This window comes from Oryctolagus cuniculus, chromosome 8 (assembly GCF_964237555.1).
Source record: "Oryctolagus cuniculus chromosome 8, mOryCun1.1, whole genome shotgun sequence".
Taxonomy (NCBI): domain Eukaryota; kingdom Metazoa; phylum Chordata; class Mammalia; order Lagomorpha; family Leporidae; genus Oryctolagus; species Oryctolagus cuniculus.
The window spans coordinates 59,975,985-59,989,089 of record NC_091439.1 but is presented as its reverse complement, the minus strand read 5'-3'; the positions used below and the strand labels follow the sequence as shown (position 1 = coordinate 59,989,089).

The 13,105-nt window shown below is 41.2% G+C and overlaps 1 protein-coding gene across 3 annotated transcripts in view; it reads left to right on the top strand.

The window, feature by feature from the left end:
* Window positions 1-13,105, top strand: part of TET2 (tet methylcytosine dioxygenase 2) — a 90,657-nt gene that overhangs the window by 32,289 nt on the left and 45,263 nt on the right. The gene's annotated exons all lie outside the window — the stretch shown is intronic.

Below are 13,105 nucleotides of genomic sequence, written 5' to 3'. Positions count from 1 at the left end.
TCTTCCCTCTGATTCTATTCATATATATATGTGTGTGTGTATATATATATATATATAGGCAGTTAGAGATTGTCCAGCTATCAGTTCACTCCCCAGATGTCAGGGTAGCAAGCTCTTGGACGAGGCACGTTAACAGGGAGCTGGATTGGAAGTGGAGCAGCCAGGACTCAAACTGGCATTCATAAGGGATACTGGCATCACTGGCAGCTGTTTAACCTGATGCTCCACAATGCTGGCCTCCTAATTCTATTTTTATTTTCTGATAGTAAATTTAAAATTTGTTCATTCTTTTTAATTATTTATTTTATTTGAAAAGCAGAGTTACAGAGAGAAGGAGAAACAGAGACTGAGAAAGAGAGAATGTCTATCCTCTGGTTCACTCTCCAAATGGCCACATCAGGCCCAGGCTGGGCCGATCTGAAGCCAGGAGCCAGGAGCTTCTGAAGCCAGGATGTAAGGCTCAAGTACTTGGGCCATAGCAAAGAACTGGATTGGAAGTGGAGCAGCTGGGACTCTATCCGGCACCCATATGGGATGCCAGCATTACAGGCAGTGTGACTTTACCCACTATGCCACAGCACTGTCCCTGCTCATTCTTAAATACTATACCTGACCAGGTACATCCCTTAAAACCCTTTGGATACCCATTGTCAAACTCTGGAGTTCTTCTGCTCAGTGCAGGGATGAATGTGATACAGGATTCTTTTAACCACTGAATGACCTCCTCTTCACAATGACCCATAGTATTTCAGTGACCACTAGAGATCAAAGAACTCAGTCCAGAAAACCACTGGTCTAAAGGAACTCGGACTGACATTCCTGATCTCTTTCCTGGTTATGCTCAACCTCCTTGTCCCGCTGTTGTTCCTCATATGCTGCTACATAATTATTCCTAACTCCGTATGTTTTGCACCTGATGTTGCTTTTCACACATTTCAAGCCTTTGCCTGCGTGTGTTTTCCTGAGGAGCTGTACTTTACTCTTTATGACATAGCTCAGGTTTCTTATCAGGTTAGCCTCATATTTGTGGCTCTGTGTTCCTCAGACATCACTCTTATTATAGACATTTGTTTTTGTGTGTCTTTTCTCCAGTTTCTGAAATCCTTTAGCATGAAGGCTGGGTCTTATCTTTTTGTCCCCGACTTCTTGTACAGTGTCTGGTCCCATAGTAGGCACTCAATGACACTCTTTATGAAAGAAAGAGTTCACCTTAAGATCTTTTTCATACTTTCTATAAAAAAAAAAACTTCCCTTTTGGAGTAGTGAGCTGGTGGGGAGGCACTGTGGATCTTTTGGAAATTCAAGTGGCAAGGCATGATATTCCAATGCAAAGTTGCATTATTTCTGTTCTGTAACCTCAGAGGGATTTGTAACTAACATTTGTGGAATGTTTGATACTTTAAATTTTCCTTCTGAATTATCCAAATTTAGGTTTGTTAGTTGAGATTGTGCAGTTTTGACTCTTTGAGGGAAACTTTAGGGATATATTTGAGAACCATTGCAGATGATATTTGATGTCTATTGGGAGATGCTTTCTGATAATTAAAGTCACCCAGCACCAACCTTGTTCAGGGATTAAGATAAATGCAGGAAATATTCTGAAAGTTACAGGAAATTTAATTGATAGATTTTTCTTTTTTTTGCTCTGGCTTTCACTTTCAGAGAAGAGAACAGTGTGCTTTAGAATGTAGCTCTTCTGAGAGCATGTATGCTTGAGATTGCTGCCTAATTACAAAGACTCCAGGACTGGGTACAATACCAGATCTTCAGACAGCATTTTAGGAAAGTGATGATCAAAATCCATAGCTCCATTATAGAGGGCATGGAATTCACTTTCTATGTCAAAAGCAGAATTTATTTAGGTATTTTAAATATTGTCTTAGAAAAAATAGTTTTTTTTAAATTTTTTAATTTTTTTTAATTTTTTGACAGGCAGAGTGGACAGTGAGAGAGAGAGACAGAGAGAAAGGTCTTCCTTTTGCTGTTGGTTCACCCTCCAATGGCCGCCGCGGCTGGCACGCTGCGGCCAGTGCATCGCGCTGATACGAAGCCAGGAGCCAGGTACTTATCCTGGTCTCCCATGTGAGTGCAGGGCCCAAGCACTTGGGCCACTGCACTCCACAGCAGAGAGCTGGCCTGGAAGAGGGGCAACCTGGAAAGAATCTGGTGCCCCGACCGGAACTAGAACCCAGTGTGCCGGCGCTGCAGGCGGAGGATTAGCCTATTGAGCCGCAGCACCGGCCAAAAAATAGTTTTTATTCATGCATTTATTTAGCAAAAATTGGATTTCTCCTTAAGATTTATTTTATTTATTTGAAAGGCAGAAAGAAATTCATCATCATCTTTCTGGTTCACTCCCCAAATGACCACAACCACCAGGGCTGGACCAGGAGCCAGGAGCTTCATCCAGGTCTCCCATCTGGGCGGAGGGTCCCAAGCAGTTGGGCCATCTTCTGCTGCTTTCCCAGGTACATTAACAGGGAGCTGGATCTTAAGTAGAGCTTCCAGCACTCAAATCGGTTCCCATATGGAATTTCAGTGTTGCAGGCAGTGGCTTCACCAGCTATGCCACAATGCCTGCTCCCAGATGATAATTTCTAAAAGGTGTTTTCAACTCTTTAGGGGCTGAATTCCTCTGTGTCTGTCTCTCTGCCTTTCAAATAAAATGATAAATTTATTTAAAAATAATTTTTAAAAAGTTAACTTTATTTGAAAGTCAGATCTTCCACCCAGTAGTTCACTCCCCAAATGCCCGAGTTTAACATGTGACTAGGAATCTCTGTTAATGTGCTGTATAGGCACACACCACAGTAGTCTCCATAGCCCACAGATACTCTGTCTCTCTCCAGCACTGGATGGTTAACTGCTGTTCACTGTGTACTCATTTGTGTACTCTGTAGTCAGACCTACTAAGATAATACATACCCATACTGAATGACCCTGTCGTTCCCTAACTAAGTATTTCTTAATAACAGGTTCACATAGCATTTATATCACATTAGGCATTATCAGTAATCTAGAATTGATTCTTTTATATATAGAAGGATGTGTGTAGGTTACAAAAAATCTATAGAACTTGAGCTTCTATGGGTTGTGTGTCCTGGAACCAATCCCACAAAGAAACACTGAGGGATGAATGGAAATCAAAAATGGCCTAATGCAGTTGAGTTCCAGAGTGCTTGATGGATGATTATCCTTGATTTAGTGACTGTATTTCAATATCAATAGAAATTTAGTTCCTTTGAAATGTTTTTAAGCAATATTTGGAAAAAAATGAAAGCCATATTGTTATGCTATAATACATGAAGACTATTTTAATTCTTATTTAGGTTATGTTTATCCTATATAACGTTTACAAAATATAAAAAAGCACCAAATTAGTTTTGAAGATAGTTGGGAAAGGAAACAGGAGAGGTTATCTTGCTATTTATTTCCTGAAAAATAATTATAATCGCTTTTAAAATATATGCCAAACAATACTGTAATCACTTGGGAATTCAACGTGCCTCATTGTAGATTGCATGATGTCACTCAGAAGGGAGTGCCCTGCTTTGGGAATTATACCTACCTGATTCATAATTATAGTACTGGTGCTGCCAAGCCGTGTGTAATATCAGGAAGAATCCAAGGAGTGGGTTTTTGGTACAGTGGGTTAACCTGCCACTTGAGGTGCCTGCATCCCATATCGGACTACTTGGATTTGAGTCCCAGCTCAACTCCAGCTTCCCAATAGACCATTGGAGGCATCAGATGGATTGCACCCATATGGGAGGCCCAGATAGAGTTATTAGCTGCTGACTTTGTCCTTGTCCAGCCCTAGCTGTTGAGGGCACTTGGAATGTGATCCAGCAGATGAGAAATCTTGGTGAGAAAGCTTGCATAAATGTCTAGGGTAAATTCTGTTTAGTTAAAATATACATCCTCTGTGAGGTTATTCCAAAGTTGTTGTAACAAGATTATTCCCTTTTTTCAAAGATTTATTTGTTTGAAAGTCAGGGAGACAGTGAAAGATATAGAAGGGGCTTGTGCTGTGGTGTACTGGGCCTTTTCCTGCAGTGCTGCAATCCCATATAGGCACCAGTTTGAGTTTCGAGTCCTGGCTGTTCCCCTTCTGATCCAGCTCTGTGCTATGGCCTGGGAAAGCAGTAGAAGATCGCCCAAGGTCTTGGGCCCCTGCCACATACATGGGAGACCCAGAAGAAGCTCTTGGCTCCTGGCTTCCTATCGGCCCAGCTCTGGCCATTGTGGCCATCTGGGGAGTGAACCAGCAGATAGAAGACCTTTCTCTCCATCTCTTCCTCTGTAACTCTGCTTCTCAAATAAAAATAAAATATTAAAAAAAAAAATAGAGGAAGAGAGAGTCCATCTGTTGGTTCAGCTGTGGCTGGGCCAGAATGAAACCAGGAGCCAGGAACTCCATGCAAGTCTTCCATGTGTCAGGGAAGTATGTAATTAGGCCATCTTCTGCTACCTTCCTAGGCACATTGGCAGGGAGCTGGACAGGAAGAAGAGCAGCCTCTGATTTGGGATGCCTGTGTTGCAAGTGTGGCTTAAAGCACTGTGGCACAGTGTTGGTCCCTATTCGTAAGTATGTCTTTCCCTATCTTTATCAGGTGCTTACTAGGTCTCTGAATGGATAATTAGCTAGCATTGCCCAAAAATACACATACCATGTAATATTATATCAGAAAAACTGTAGATTGAAAAACACTCTCTCAACTTTTTAAAATACCTTGCTTTTAAGTTTTTGTTATAGATTTATGTCCCCTAACATTTTCGTTAACTATGTTCTTTTAGTTGGAACAGTTGGGCAGGCATCGTGGTGTAGTAGGTTTAGCTGGCACTTAGGATACCTGCATCCCATATTGCAGTGGCTGGACCAAATACTGTCTCCACTTCTGAGCCTGCTTTTTGCTTATGCGCTTCATGGGAAGCAACAGTAGCCACCAGTCTGGAAGACCTGCATTGTGTTGCTGGCACCTGGCTGTTGGAGGCATTTGCCAGGTGAACCAGCAGATGAGATAACTCAATGTCTCCCTCCCTCTCTACCTCTGCCTTTCAAATAAATTAGTCTAAAAAGATAAAACTTTTCATAGTCACTATTTGAGTATGTTGCCCCTGAATCTTATCTGATTCATCTACGCCTACAGAAGTGTTAGCATCTTCTGTGTTCCTGTTAGGGCAGTTACGTCTACAAAAGTGTTAGCATCTTCTGTGTTCCTATTAGGACATTTAGAACTTGGCCATTGAAAAAAAGCATTTTTAAAAATTTGTTGATTATATTGCTTAAGAGATCACTTTCAGTCCCATCCCTGTTTATGTAAGGTATGTATCTTTTACCTGTCCTGGCCTCATCCAAAGTCATAATCTGGTTGTGTCTGATGATCCATTTGGTCTCTCCGACCACAGTGTTAGGAAGGGGCTCTATCCCTTTGGGATCTCATCTTCTCCCCATGAGTCTTGTCATTTAGAAAGTTTGACACTCTTGTCAATGTGACATCATCTGAGCAAGGAGCCGGGTTACAGAAGAGTGCTCGCCCACGGGCATTCTGTTTGTCTGCTGAGTGTGTAGTCTTCTCCTTTTCCCAGCACTGCTGCACTTGGCTTCTGGTGCTTTTTGGTTTCTCCAAACTGCCTGTGGCAGCTTCATTCATTCTTATTAATAATGAGAGGGTTCCCTCATTGGCATGTCAGGGGGAATGGGCCAGCAGCATGTAGAGCTGCTGGATTTCTGTGCAGGGTTTTCATTTCCCCCTCCGCTTGGTGCAGAGGTGGCAGTGTCAGTTGCAGTCTCTCTGTCTCTCCTGTTAGGTTTGTTTACCCCCAGTGCACGCCCTCAGAATAAGGATGGAAGAAGTGTCTGCTGCAGGAGCTTACTCTATGTCTCTACACCACTCCCAACTGGCTTTGTGTGTGATTAGGCTCTAAGTCATGTCCTTTCATGTGGCTTCGTGTATATTTTATGTGGGAATTTCTTGGAAAATTTTGCCTCTCAATTGACAATATTCCCTAGTATTTTTGTGCTAATACACTATATTTTCTGTTTTGCTTTTTCGTTGATTATTTTAATCATTTACTGGGAACAGGGCTTGGATATCTGCTCTCATCTTTCTACTCCTGCAAGTCCTCCAGTCTAATTTTGTTCATGAGCACGATAGAAATTAGCTCCTTAGATGACTTTAATGTTGGATTCTGCTTTCGAGGAAATTTAAAATAGAAAACAGGCTTTCACGAAGAGGGAATAAATTAACACCCAGTCTCACAAGGATGAAAATAAGCCAAATCTTTCAAACAGGTTGTGGAATAAACTTTTTCTACATTGCAAATTCAAGTTGTACTTAGCACACATAATTGCAGAGCTAAAATCCTTAACTGATCAGGATTACAAGCACTAACAGGATTTATAAGTTCACTAGAAATTTTACATCTTGCTTGGAGAGGGGACTGGTTGTTTCATAAAATTCTCAGAGATCTCAAAACTTAGGAATTAATGCTGTAAATATGCAGAAATTAATGTAAAAATTCATCCTGCGACTCCTACTCTGGCTGATAAACTTAATTCTACATGAAATTGCTTTAGTACAACATGAAACCCTAATGAAGTCTGAAAGCTTGTGATGTGAAGTGGGGGTGCAAAAAAATAGTCAAGAGATTCTATGGTGCATGGTTCCTCTGGGATGCTGAAGGAACAAGGAGGAAGGAGTCAGGAGCATGTTCTGTTTGTTTTGACCACAGATTCTGTTAGGAACCATGTAAAGGAACTGAAATGATTGGTCATGATGATGAGTCTGGACTTCTGTGGTATTTCCCTTAACCGAATCTTTGCTGATGCTGAGATCATTGTAAATACTTTCTTTGAAAAGATTTAAGTAATTATTTGAAAGGCTGAGTTACAGAGGTTTGGGGAGGGACAGAGAGAGAGAGATCTTCCATCTGCTGGTTCACTCTCCAGATGGCCACAACAGCTGGAGCTGGGCCAGGAGCCAGGAGTTTCCTCTGGGTCTCCCATGTGGGTGCAGGGGCCCAAGCGCTTGGGCCACCTTCTGCTGCTTTCCCAGGCCATTAGCAGAGAGCTGGATGGAAAGTGGAGTCGCTGGGACATGAACCGGCGACCATATGGGATGCCAGTGCTGCAGGAGGCACTTTTACCAGATGTGCCACAGTGCCAGCCCCATATTTTTGTTGTTGTTGTTTGTTTTGTTTGTTTATTTATTTGAAAGGAGGAGTTGGGGAGGTAGGTACTTTCATTATACAGTTATGCATTTGTAGAATAAATGAATTCCACAGGACTATGAACAAAATTTCATTTTCTCTTCTAGGAATATTTTCATATGTTTTCTGTGTTTATGGGAAGATACCATTTAGGTACAATACTGATGGCCAACCTAGACCAGGAAGCCCAATATTTCTTTGCATTACTTTTTGAGACCTGAAGAATTAATACCACAATTTCTGGTTTTCTCATTTTATCATCAAATTATATTTTTTGGCTTATGGATTTTTATATACAAGAAATTTTAAGACTTTTAAAAAATATTTATTTTATTTATTTGAAAGACAGAGTAACAAAGAGAGGTAAAGACAGAGAGAGAGGTCTTCCATCTGATGGTTCACTCCGTAGCTGGCTGCAACGGCTGGAGCTGTGCCGATCCAAAGCCAGAAACCAGGAACTTCTTCCAGGTCTCCCACAGGGGTGCAGGGGCCCAAGGAGTTGGGCCATCTTCTACTGCTATCCCAGGCCACAGCAGAGAGCTGGATTGGAAGAGGAGCAGCTGGGACTAGAACTGGCACCCGGTGCCCATATGGGATGCCCGTGCTTCAGGCCAGGTTGTTAACCTGCTGCACCACAGCGCCGGCCTCAAAGTTTTAAGACTTAATTCAATTATCTTGATTTTATCACTTAACCTTTTTATATTTCTTGAATGTCTTTTAATCATCGAGGAGTTGCTGAGCACGTCCAATTTTGTTTACTATATTGTAGCAGGAAGAAAGCTAAAGTAGGGGTGGGTGAGAAATTGAGGATTACTTTAGCATGAATTCTGTTCTGTGGTGTCATTCTGCTTTTTGACATGGTGACCTGCCATTTGAAAGAGGAAACTGAGAAACCAATTAAAACTGTGTCCTTCCACTGAAGAACTGAACTGTCAGCAAATATCTGAAATCCAAACAGTGATAAATGTTTTAAAGTGAAAAGAGGAATAAAGGACAAAGCTATTACATTTTAACATCTGCTGGAAAACAATCAAAGTTCCATGCCATTTTAATTAAGATTGGTATTTAATGAGTTACAACTTGCCTCGCAGTTTGTAGAGACTTGATGCATGGGCTATATATTTGGGTGAGGGCTGCTTCCAGGAAAACTGAATACATCAGGATAAATGTTTCCACTTTGATGGAAAAATAGAGAGATAGATTTTCCACCTGCTGGTTTATTCCCAAAATGCCCACAACAGTATGGCTCGGCCATGCCAAACTCAGGAGTCCAGAAGTTTATTCAGGTCTCTCATGTGGGTTGCAAGGACCCAAGTACTGAACCATTACTGCTGCCTCCAAGGGTGTAGAAGGCTGGAATCAGAAGTGGAGCTACAACTTGAGAAGAAGAGTTACAGACAGAGTGGGAGAGACAGAGAAAGGGTCTTCCATCCGCTGGTTCACTCCCCAAATGGCTACAACATCCGGAGCTGGGCTGATCCAGAGCCAGAAGCCAGGAGCCGGGTCTCCCGTGCAGGTGCCAGTGCCCAAGCACTTGGGCCATCTTCTACTGCTTTCTCAGGCATAGCAGAGAGCTGGATCAGAAGAAGACCAGCCTGGAAACAAACCAGTGCCCATATGGGATGCCTACTGTGCTGCAGTGCCAGTCCCAAACCAATCAATTTAATAACAGGTTTTGTAGTGAAGCTTTTCTTAATAGAATATATCTTTTAGACAATTCAGAACTTTTTAAGCCAAAATATATAGGAAGACTGAGAGGATACACAGAAAGGATATGAGTAAGAAGAAAAGAGATACTGGTTTATATTGGCCATTCATTATAGAGAATTGCTCATCACTAGAGACAAATAATTTAGTTGCAGTAATCTAGGAATGAGATGGTAATAGCAAAAGCTATCTGAATAATTTATGGGTGCCCGTGACAGAAAGAAAGTAGAACCAGTAGTGCTTGGTGATTTACAGGATGTTTGTTAACAGGGAAGAAAAAACATCACTCACTTTGGTAGGGAATATAGAGGACAGGTCTGGAGTAAGAGTAATTTGGATTTGGATAATTTATACTGGGAGCTCTGTTGAAGAGTAATAGTATAACAGAATGTTTGCTGCTTGAGTTAATGGAAGGAAAGTAGGTTATCCAGCAGATGCTTATCCCATTGCCCTGCTGGCCATCTCTTTGGTAATCTTTTTGATGCTCTGAACTCTAAGGTCCTGAGGTTCTAAATCTTGGGCCAACTTCTCTAACTGTACTCTATTGCAATGATTTCGTGTGTCTCTTGGCTGTACATACTATCCATAGGCTGATGCAGCTCAGTTACTTCCAGCTTGGACTTCTGACCTGTATACCCAAATGCCTCCGACATGTACTCACTTGGCTAAGAATACACATCACAAACGTAGCTTGTTCAAAACAGAAGTCCTAATTTTTCCATCAGTCCTCTTACCTCCTTACTGTCACTGCCATCAACTATTTAGCCAAAGCCCATTACCTAGGCATTATTTTGGTTTCTTGCCATTGATGCACTCTCTCACAAACAATTCATTGCCAAGTTGTTTCTTTATCCTATATATCTCATATATATATATATATATATATATATATATATATATTTTTTTTTTTAAAGGGGCACAGAGAAAGAGAGATCTTGCATTTACTGGTTCACTTCCCAAATGTCTGCAACAGCCAAAGCCAGGCCAGGCCAGGGTGCATCTAGGAGCTAGAAATTCCACCACAGTCTTCAAGTACATTGCTGGGGCCCAAACAGTTGAGCCATCATCTGTTGCCTTCCCAGCATGTGCATTAGCAGGAAGCTGCTACAGGTGAGTAAAGGCACAGAAGCACAGACTTGAACCAACACCGTGGATGCATGCAACCTATCAGTGGCTTAACCTGCTGCACACACCCCCACCCCCCAACTATACCTTAAAACCACATGTTTTCTTGCACCCTGTGAGCCAATGAGAATTATTCCTGTATTCCTCAGATATTCCAAGCTAATTTAAGCCTCACTGCTGTTGTAATTTTCTGTTCTGTCTCACTGGAACATTATTTTTCCAGTTCATCCTATCACTGTTTTTTATTTATTTATTTATTTATTTAGTTCAGATGGATGTTCTCTACACATGGAACCTTTTCCTAACTGTGCTATTTAAATAGTCCTGCCTTGTTCCCTCTGTACTCTGTCACCCCAGTTTATTTCCTACATAGCATTTATCACACTAAAATTATTTGTGTCTATTTGTTTGCCTTAAAAACAAAAGAACCCAGACTATCTTGTTTACCTCATCCCTAAAGCTATTGATTAAATGAATAGATGAATGATTAACTTATAAGCCCTTCTGGCTAAAAGGCAATAGAACAGGATATAGGGATGAAGTGAGGTTTTAGTTGAACCTTGGAAGATAGGTAGACAAATCTTGTAAGACGAGAAAATGGAGATGCAGAAAATGTAAGCCAATGTAAGGAACAGTCCTCCCATTTGGCATTTGCTTAACACCGAAAACAGTGAGTTCAACTACAGTTTTGAAAATGTATCAAGCATACCGTAAAAGCTTGGCATTTTTAGAAGTAAAGGATATGATGCTTACTTTTACAGAAAGTACCACATGAGACCTTTTTTATGAAATTGAATTTTCTTCAACTGAGTAACATTTAAATGGAAAAGAATGAGATATTTCAGTGTTTTATGGTCACTTGCCAGACCATGAAATACATGTTTTAGAAAATTACTGAAAGAGGTTTTTAAGTTTGTGACATTTGATTTATATTTATTACGGAAAAGCCTGAATTCTTATTCAGCGCACTATAATTTTAATTATTTAACATTTTGCTAAGAGTTACTGTTAAGTATGTATGTGAGATTGGTAGCTGTATGGCAGACTTCCAAAGTTGGACATGCCAGAGTGGACTCAGAGGAAACCTTTATAGCTTTCCCAGTATTTTTGAGGGGGAAACAGAAAGCAATACAACATTTTCCCAGCATGGCTTCAATAATGCCATTTTCAGCATCATCGCAAAACACTAACTGCAGTGCAGATGACATCAGCTGTTCTCTTGTTTTCTTAGCTGCAGCGATTTCTCCATCTCTTCATGCTGCAGTCTTGTTGCAAAGAGAACATTTAAACATGGGAACGAATTTGCTTTAAGTTTGACCTGGAGTACCAGCTCTTTTTTGGGCTTCAAACCAACAGCCCCTTTATTCGGGAGAGCAGTATTGAATTTTTATGCAATATCATAAATAGGTGGCCTCAGTGACATTTTAACTCTGAGTCAACACTGTTGAGACATCTGGCAATTTTGTTTTCTCCATGTGCTGAAGTCACTTTCCCACTCAGGTACTAACCAGCATTTCCTTCTCTTTGCGCTCCACTCAAAGTTAATTTGGATTTTGAGCATTTTATGATCTTAATAATGAACTGTGGGTTTAGAAGAGCTTGTTGGCTGGTGCCGCAGCTCACTAGGCTAACCCTCCACCTGCGGCGCCAGCACCCTGGGTTCTAGTCCCGGTTGGGGCGCCAGATTCTGTCCCGGCTGCTCCTCTTCCAGTCCAGCCCTCTGCTGTGGCCCGGGAAGGCAGTTGAGGATGGCACAGGTGCTTGGGCTCTGCACCCGCATGGGAGACCAGGAGGAAGCACCTGGCTCCTGGCTTTGCATCGGTGCAGTGCGCCAGCCGAAGTGGCCATTTAGGGGGTGAACCAACAGAAAAGGAAGACCTTTCTCTCTGTGTCTCTTTCTCTTACTGTCTAATTCTGCCTTTCAAAAAGAGCTTGTAGAACATTTCCATGCTGTGTGTATTTGGAGCAAGTGTATTGGGGTTTGGATAGTTTCTGGGAGAAATGGAAGAGGACAGGTAATAAAAGAAGTGTTTATAAAGTCAAAGGCTAAAACAAAATGAATGCTTCATATGCATTTTACTGTAATTCTTTTTTTTTAAAAAAAGATTTATTTATTTGCTTGAAAGGCAGAGTTACAGAGAAGCAGAGGCAGAGAGAGAGAGGGAGAGAGAGAGGTCTTCCATCTGCTGGTTCACTCCCTAGATGGACACAACAGCTGTAGCTGCGCCGATCCAAAGCCAGGAGCCAGGATCTTCTGGGTCTCACATGAGTGCAGGGGCCCAAGCACTTGGGCCATCTTCTATTGCTTTCACAGGCCATAGCAGAGAGCTGGATCGGAAGTGGAGCTGTCAGACTCAAACCGGCGCCCATATGAGATGCTGGCACTGCAGGCAGCGGCTTTACCCATTATGCCACAGCGCCGGCCCCTGTAATTCTTTTGCAACAGAATTCAAGAGAAATATCAAAGCCCTCTCATGGAAATGTTGATGTTTCTGGTTCTTCTGTAACCTTTATCATCTAATCTGCAGAGTTGCTTTTCTTCCCAATTTAGTGGTTATTTTCATTGGTAGGCTTATTTTATGGAGCCATATTTGTTTATAACATAGCAATTAAAATCAAGAGTTATTATGCCCACTAAAAGATGGAAATGATTGAAAGGGAAAAAGTACAACTTTTAGGTGTTTGGTAATCTGCTAAATGTGTATTGCTTCAGATTCACTCTGTATGAGTACACACCAAATTCAAATGTGACTGGAATATTAAAGTAATGATTTGTCACAGAATAAGACAAGGAGCTTATAATTCCTGAATAGTTTCATTTAGGAAATTCTATTTTTGTTCTATGAAACATGCCATAAACTTGGATCATTCACGGATTAATTTGAAGCTATTTTCAAAAGAAAGCTAATTCATCTTTTAACAGATTTTAGTTATAATCTCAATAACAGGTGTATAGCTATGTGTCTTGGGAAGACTTCTAGCTAAATAGTCTTAAATGTTTCATTCACTGTGACGTGAATTTAATATCTCATGAGTAATTTATTTTTAGATTTATTTTGTT